Here is a 9326-nt window from a genome sequence, read left to right as displayed (position 1 = left end):
TACAATTGGAAATTTGCAGGGCAGAAATCCACTGGGAAATCCCACACTTGTTCATTACAGCCCCCCTTTTTTTTAGTAATCACTTTTTGGGATCTAGTATTTTTTCTCTCCATGAATATTGACACTCTCTCACACAAACATACATATTTAGACACAGACACCACATATACAGACACACACAGCCATGTGCACGCATGCACAGGCCATTCAAAAAATAACAGAAAGGCATTCGCTTTATGTTGTGGTCTTGCTGTACAAGGCAGGACTAGGATGTCTAGATATTTCATATGACTTCTTTTGCTACTCAGAGTTGGAAAAAAAGAACTGGAGCCTGATCCTGCCATCTTTTCACATGAAAGCTTCCATTGATTTCAAAGGGAGTTCCACATCCAGAGCAAGTACCGGCTCAGGCACTATAATGTTGGGCATGGCAGGCAGGCTTCCTCAAGGATCTGCTTGGCACTCCTACCAGGGCAAATGAAATGAGTCAGTCAGTAGCAGTACTAGGGGACTAGGATTTATTATTTCCTTTATCATCTGGTTCTGCAATAAAAAAATTATCAGATGGTTATTGCTATCTTATATCACGTATGCACACACACACACACACACACACAGGATCTACATTCCTTACAAAGTAAAGCATCAGAGTGCTCTACATCATCTTGCATGATTGTGCCCCCCTCGTGCAGTGTCTACTCCAGATCATGAATAGCCCACTGGCTCTGCCTTTGTGGATTCTGTATCCCCAATTGACCTGTACTCCAGCCTCATCAAGCTTGAATTCTTAGGCTCTATGTGGGTCCAGTATCAGGGGGTAGCCGGGTTAGTCTGTATCTACAAAAACAACAAGGAGTCTGGTGGCACCTTAAAGACTAACAGATTTATTTGGGCATAAGCTTTAGTGGGTAAAAACCTCACTTCTTCAGATGCATAGAGTGAAAGTTACAGATGCAGGCATTACATACTGACACATGGAGAGCAGGGAGTTACTTCGCAAGTGGAGAACCAGTGTTGACAGGGCCAATTCAATCAGGGTGGATGTAGTCCACTCCCAATAATAGATGAGGAGGTGTCAATTCCAGGAGAGGAAAAGTTGCTTCTGTAATGAGCCAGCCACTCCTAGTCCCTATTCAAGACCAGATTAATGGTGTTAAATTTGCAAATGAATGTTAGTTCTGCTGTTTCTCTTTGAAGTCTGTTTCTGAAGTTTTTTTGTTCAATGATAGTGACTTTTAAATCTGTAATAGAATGACCAGGGAGATTGAAGTGTTTTTGTATGTTACCATTCCTGATGTCCGATTTGTGTCCATTTATTCTTTTGCGGAGGGACTGTCCGGTTTGGCCAATGTACATGGCAGAGGGACATTGCTGGCACATGATGACATATATAACATTAGTGGATGTGCAGGTGAATGAGCCCTTGATGGTGTGGCTGATGTGGTTGGGTCCTCTGATGGTGTCGCCAGAGTAGATATGGGGACAGGCAACGAGGTTTGCTACAGGGATTGGTTCCTGGGTTGGTGTTTCTGTGGTGTGGTGTGTAGTTGCTGGTGAGTATTTGCTTCAGGTTGGTGGGTTGTCTGTAAGCAAGGACTGGCCTGCCTCCCAAGGTCTGTGAGAGTGAGGGATCATTTTCCAGGATAGGTTGTAGATCGTGGATAATGCGCTGGAGAGGTTTTAGCTGGGGGCTGTATGTGATGGCCAGTGGTGTTCTGTATTGTCCTTGTTGGGCCTGTCCAGTAGTAGGTGATTTCTGGGTACCCGTCTTGCTCTGTCAATCTGTTTCCTCACTTCCCCAGGTGGGTATTGTAGTTTTACAAATGCTTGATAAAGATCTTGTAGGTGTTTGTCTCTGTCTGAGGGATTGGAGCAAATTCGGTTGTATCTTAGGGCTTGGCTGTAGACAATGGATCGTGTGATGTGTCTTGGATGGAAGCTGGAGGCATGTAGGTACGTATAGCAGTCAGTAGGTTTCCGGTATAGGGTGGTGTTTATGTGACCATCACTTATTTGCACTGTAGTGTCCAGGAAGTGGATCTCTTGTGTGGACTGGTCCAGGCTGAGGTTGATGGTGGGGTGGAAATTGTTGAAGTCCAGGTGGAATTCTTCAAGGGCCTCCTTTCCGTGGGTCCATATGATGAAGATGTCATCAATGTAGTGCAAGTAGAGGAGGGGCACTAGGGTACAAGAGCTGAGGAAATGTTGTTCTAAGTCAGCCATAAAAATGTTGGCATACTGTGGGGCCATGCGGGTACCCATAGCAGTGCCACTGACTTGAAGGTATAAGTTGTCCCCAAATCTGAAGTGGTTGTGGGTGAGGACAAAGTCACAAAGCTCAGCCACCAGGCGTGCTGTGGCCTGATCAGGGATACTGTTCCTGACAGCTCGTAGTCCATCCTCATGTGGAATATTGGTGTAAAGTGCTTCTACATCCATGGTGGCCAGGATGGTGTTTTCAGGAAGAACACCAATACATTGTAGTTTCCTCAGGAAGTCGGTGGTGTCTCGAAGATAGTTGGGAGTGCTGGTAGCGTAGGGTCTGAGGAGAGAGTCCAAATAGCCAGATAATCCTGCTGTAAGTGTGCCAATGCCTGAGATGATGGGGCATCCAGGGTTTCCGGGTTTATGGATCTTGGGTAGCAGATAGAATACCCCTGGTCGGGGTTCTGGGTGTGTGTCCATGTAGATTTGTTCCCGTACTGTAGCTGGGAATTTCTTGAGCAGATGGTGTCGTTTCTTTTGGTATTCCTCAGTGGGATCAGAGGATAGTGGCCTGTAGAATGTGGTCTTGGAGAGTTGCCTGGCAGCCTCCTGTTCATAATCCGACCTGTTCATTATGACTACAGCACCTCCTTTGTCAGCCCCTTTGATGATAATGTCAGAGTTGTTTCTAAGGCTGTGGATGGCATTGCGTTCTGTATGGCTGAGGTTATGGGACAAGTGATGTTGTTTGTCCACAATTTCAGCCTGTGTACGTCTGCGGAAGCACTCTATGTAGAGGTCCAGTCTGTCATTTCAACCGTCAGGAGGAGTCCAGTGAATTTCACTCATCAGTAATTCTATTGAAGTCAGTAGAGAGATACCCATGCATAAGGCCTACTTACATCTGTAGAATGTGCAGTAGGTTCTCAAATACTGTGGGGATGGAGGCAATATAAGTCAGTAGATTAGATAGTAAAGGAATGTAGCTATGTGATTACTCACAGCTCCTACCTTAATGGTTCCAATAGAAAGTGCAATAAACTTTGGAATTAAAATAGCATCAGTGTGAGCAGATTTCTCCATTTTTGTCATTGCTGGCAAAAGTGTACAAAAAATATAACATACATTTGTTCTTTTTAGTAGGGCAGCCCCCAGCTATTGTAATGAAGGTCATAGATAAGTTATGTAACTAGATGTGTTTGTCTATGCATGTTTTTCTCTCCATTTCTTTGGATTATATTGGGCCTAAGGATTTTGCCAGTAAGTGTTGCTGAGTTTGATTGCATCAATACAAATACAGATAAAGCCTCATCAACCTCACATGGTTACAGTAGGAGCAAACTGGTCTCCCACAGCAGGTGAAATTCACTCCTGTGCCAAGAGCCAGCACAAGGCTTCTGCATCCCTTACTTCTCATTTAAGCCCTATTTTGAAGATTTACAGGCAGCATAGGCTATGTTGCAGGTCCTCTGCATGGGGATGACTTTTACTTTACATATCTGTAGTTTCACAAGTGTCCAGTTGTTTTCGCTTTATTATAAATGTTGAATACTTCAGTAGTATCATAATTGTGCATGGCAGTTTACAGAAGTACTTTCAAACTAGGACCCCATCCAACTCCCATTGTAGTCAATTTCAAAATTCCCACTGACTTCACTGGGAGTAAAAACAGTGCCTTACATGAGACAAACATAAACACAAACCCAGGTGAACAAAGGTAACAACAAATGAAGACACTATAATTCATATAATGGTGCAAATCAAGCTTCTGAATTGTGGACCAGATCCCCAGGCAGACTTGTGGATCTGACCCAGCATGCAGAAACCTGATTTGCAATATAATCCAGGCCAGCTGTGCTCTGTGTCACCTTACTGCTCCTCTGATACTGGGACCAACCCTGGAGCAAGTTAGAGCTGCCTAATGGCTGTTCTAAACTATACCAGCAGGATTGATCCATTCTGGCTATACTTACTCCTGCCATTAACCATGCCCCAAGCCTCTCCTTTATCCTGTGGTGTAGGGGAGCAGGTAGAGTGGCATACAACCTATGTCAGGGAAGTTCTCCACTGGACAGAAAGCTGACAACCCAGGCTTTTTAAAAAGTCTAGCTATTTGCTTACTGTCTGTCTCCAACTCCAAAGGAGTATTTCCTCATATTTCATGCCCAGATGTGACAGAAGGATCCAGAAGTTTAAAAACAAAGCTTTGAAGGAATTTGGGGAGTTCAATTAGATATTCTTTCATTTAGTGGGTGTATTCATAATGACTGCATTTGAGTCAGGCTGGTTCTGAGTGTATATCCACCCAAGCCAATCTGATAACATCCAGTGTTTTTCCCTCTGCATTTAGTGTTTGCTCCTACTCTTATCAAAGTCAAGAGAATTTTTGCCATTGGTTTCAGTGGGAGCAGGCTGGAGACCCAGACTGTAAAAAGGACAACAACAAAACCTTTTAGTATTACTAATAACGTGCAGTGCTAGAGTACTTACAAGCATTGACAAACTAAGTGAGGTGGGAAAGGAATAAGTAAGGATCATCTCTATCCTGGCTGTGTTTTGGCTGTCTCTGGGATATTTTTAGGACAAAAATGAAGCAAAGTATTATTTAAGTCATCTCTTACATTAAAAATAAATTAACGACATCACCTGGACATTATTTACTGGATGCAACCAATAATAATAACCCTGTTTCTTTTCCTAGCTAAAATTGCAGGGGGGATTTAGGTAGATAGAATGTAAATATCTGAGTTGAAATTTGATTAGGAAAATGGGGTTAACGCCCATACTCTTATAAGAAACATCATAAGATCTTTAATGCCATAAATGATCAGGACCTAGGAGTTACATTCCAGCTGAAAACTGTCCCTTCCTAGGACATTGGTTCAGCACTGGTCCTGAAGATAGAGCACCACTGTCTTCACCAACCAATAACATTTCAAGCATTGCCTAAATGTTCCTTTGAGGTTTGCAATCCAACTATGGACCCCACCCATCCTGCTTAATTTAAGAGCTCTGGAATGATAACAGCACAGGTAAAAATGACTGCAAGACATACCTGCACAAAAATCCAAAGAAGGTTTGAATCTTATCCTTAAAAACATAACATGGTAGAATCAATTCATGCAACCAACATCATGCAAGAAACACAATAGCCAAAAAAGAGACCAATACATTTTTTAAAAGTGTTCAGAATAAAAAAAATAGGGAAAATGGGGAGAGCTAATCTGAATGCTACGGTACAGAACAGCAGAATGAAAGTCTAGAAAAGACAGCTTGAGAAGTGAGAGCATATTCCTTATTATTAACCCTAATCAAGCAAATGTTTCCTCCACATGAGTAAATGTCTGCAGCTGAATATCCCCATCGAGTTCAAAGAACAGTTTATTCATGCCATCTGCTGTGCTTGGAGTAAATTCACTACATCACCTGCACTTCAGTAAAACAACATTTATTCTTTTCCTTAGCACCATTTACAACTAACACCAGTCAAACTTGTTTTGCCACTAGCTAGCTAAGATTAAGTTTTGCTAAACAGACTGGAAGTATCAAAGCAGTAAGGTTGTTTATCCTTCCAGTTTATAAAATGCACCTTGAGGCACATGTCCATGAATTACAAAATTCAATATGATCAGACATTGCTAATAAGAAGAATAGTGGTGAACTCTGCTTTGCTTCCTGAATGCTTAAAATATAGGCACTGAGGGTGAAATTCAATATATACGGCCAACAGTATATGAGATATTTAATTCAAGAGATGAGGTGGTAAGGGGAGGGAGTGCAGATGGAGAGGGTGCATGGGGGGATCTACACCCCTTATTTGCCATCATGTAGATGGAGTCTGTAACAGCTTTGAATAGACTGGCATAGAAGAGGCTGTTGGAGTAAGTCAAGACCAGAAGCATGAGTTCTAGAAAGCAGAACAGAGCCTCCAGGTTCAGAGGGGCTTGCAATGAGCACAGGCTGACATAGTGTCATGGTTCCATAGTGCCATTGCAGTTCCAGGACTTGCCCATAGGTTAGGAGTTGATTTCTATTCCCAACTACTCCTGTGGTGTTCCATGCATAAAACCTCATGCAGTGGAGGGGGTGAATTTCACTCTTAGGAGCACTAATGACTGGGTGTGAAAACCTTGATAGTGTCACATCATGAGGGTATAAATCTTTAACTCACTGTTTGTTTCCCACCTAAGTTTCACTCTGAGTTGTGAGTTCAAAATCTAAAGGCAAAATTCAGTCCAAATGGCCAAGTTTCATTTGGCTTTGCATCAAACCCATTGGAAACTACACTTAACATATCATTTTCATTCAGACCACAATGCCTGATCTGAACCATAAACTTTGGGGAACATTGGAAACAGATGTGGGTCCAAGCTTTACAACTCGGTGTCACCAGGTCTCAGCAGGTGACAGCTAAGGATGCCAAATTCAAGACAGACTGATGAGAAATAGGGAAGACTCACCCCAAACTGGTGATTATTCTATCATTAGATTATACCAAGCCAGTAACAAAAGTGAACTGTATCACCACACTGGTTAACAAGAAGTCAAAAAGGCATTCCAACCCTTGGTTCTCCACCCTGACACTGGACTTTCTGATGAGCGGTTACTGAAATCCAGTTTCATCAGTTATAGGGTCCATCTAATCCCAAGGGACCTGCCACTTAGCCAGGTCAATATATAACTCAGATCTTACCCAATAATCATGCTGATACCAATCCTTTAGTAACTAAAAACTAAAGGTTTACTAATAAAAGAAAAGAAGAAGAGATTTATAAATGGTTAATAGATCATGGATATACAAGTGATTGTAAAGTCCTTATATTAGGTTTGAAGCAGTGATGGAATAAACTGCTAGCCTGCAAAAGTCTCTCTGGAATTACCCAAAGAGATTGGGGGCCATCAGTCCTTGTTCAAAGCTTCCTTGTTAGAAATCTACTTCAGAGAAATGAAGCAGGAAATGAAGAAAAATCAGAGATGTCTCAGGTGCCTTTTTATAGCCTCTGTCATATGCATGGAATGTTACTGTCTCAGACAAAGCCCACAGGCCAGGTGCATGGAAAATTAGTGGCCCAAGATGGAGTCCGGGGTCCCATGAGCATACACATGTCCTTACATGGTTTGCTGACTCACAGAGGCAGTCTATGCCCATATTCTTTCTGAGGTGTCCACAGGAAAGGCTTACTGGGCGGGATGAATTTCTTCAATGGTCCATTGTGATCTGAATGTCCTTAATAGGCTATCAATACATAGCTCTCTGGCCCTAATGTAAATTCTATTGAGGGGGAGGGTGTTACTCAGGATTACAACACGTGTGTAAGATACGAGAACACAGCCAATATTCATAACTTCAGATACAAAGATAATACATGCATATAAACAGAATAATCATACTTAGCAATTCATAACTTTTCTATTGCTACCATACATGATATACTTTGTATAAGAATTGTTGCAATTGTGTAACAGTGGTAATTGTGTAACAGTGGTAAATGGTCATATTCAATCATACAGCATCACATCAGGCCTATCTATAAATTAGTCCAGGTTCATGTGAAAGGTCTGTGAACTTTTTACTAAACCTGGGCTGGGTTTTGAGTCTGTAAGGAGGCCCAAACTCAGGTGATTTTTACAAACATTTCATAAAGCTCTACTCACATCCCTACATAGCTTGGCAAAAGAATTGCAGTCTCCAGCTAATGCAATCTGTTCTGCATTTCATGTTCCCCCAGGCAAGTAATCTAAGCAGCCTTCTCACAGAAACCCTATTGATCAGTCTGTTTAGCCTCCTGCCTAGTAATACAATTATTATAGGAATTGTGAGGTCTGTTTTCTTATATTTGCTGTTGGATTGCTACTGCATGACAGCTTCCTCATTCCCAGCAAATCCTTTAAGAGGCTGAATTATTGGACTAGCCACCTCAGCTTTTCAAGAAAAATAATATAGGCACAGGCCATAACAACAGATAATAAAGTGATCTTCAATCACTCTTTAGGGACTAATCTGTCTCTGTCACTCTCTCTCTCTCTCTCCTATTTTTGCTGTTTGCTGTCTCTCATTCCTAGGCAACATAGTATCATTATTATTTGCCTAGTGTCAACATTGCATTAGGTGCATTATACACAGAAAAGAATACAAGGTGCCTGCCCCAAAGAGAATACAGTACATATAAGGGGCTGGAAGGCAACAATAATCAGTGTGCCTGAATGGTGGAGTTAAGCACGTCAGGTTAATTTCCTATTTTTGTTTAGATTCCCCCCCCCCCTTTACCCACTCCCTGCCTATCACTTTTTAATTTGCCAAGTGAATTTAATTTTCCATTTTACACTGTTGGTTTCCCTTTTTGTGCTGCATTAAGCACGGACAATGAAAATAGGCTCATCAGTGTCACTTTCTCAGTCTCCTGCCGAGTAGGATGTTTCAGTTTCAGTATTTGGGTGGCACGGCATGGAAGTGTTGTTTAAAAAATAAATTCAATCTACTGATATTTTTAAAAGGAAGCTTGTCTACTGATGTTTGATTTGGTTAACAATTTATATTTACATAGCCAAAGTTTTAAACCTAAATTGGTGATGCCCCTTTAAGTCTCAGAACACAAACACTTTCAAATAGTTTAGCTCCACAACTGCTATCCAGCCCACAAACGTTTTCCTCACTATCTAGAGTCTAAGAAAACTATAGGACCAGATCTTTAGATCTGGCCTAATACTTCTCAGTGCAGACCCTGATGGATGGAGACAAAGGTGATTTATGCCACATTTGTGATTCCCTAACCCTGGGGGCAGCTGATTTCTTGTTCAAGTCCTGACATAAATTAGAGCAGTCTCGGGGTTGCTCTAACCTATGACATCTGCAATGGCTCCCTAGGGGCCATTCTCTCAGCCCAGGATTTCTGGAGCACAAGTTGCTCCAGTAACTCCCATTTGTGCCTTAATATATCTCCAGAATGTCCTCTACACTGGGAGGCTGCTGGTGGGGTAACAGGAGACAAGGTTTAGAGCTATCTATGTCAGCTTTCTGCCTTTTCCCTATGCCAGTTTCTCCTATACTTCTGAAAGCTGAATCCCCTTTAAGGAAAATTAAACCAATCAAGTGCTGCCTCCTTTACAGTCTTATCATATGA

Source organism: Chrysemys picta, chromosome 2, assembly GCF_011386835.1.
Source record: "Chrysemys picta bellii isolate R12L10 chromosome 2, ASM1138683v2, whole genome shotgun sequence".
In the NCBI taxonomy this organism is placed as follows: domain Eukaryota; kingdom Metazoa; phylum Chordata; order Testudines; family Emydidae; genus Chrysemys; species Chrysemys picta.
The sequence above is the reverse complement of the archived record's forward strand: the minus strand, read 5'-3'. Positions refer to the sequence as shown.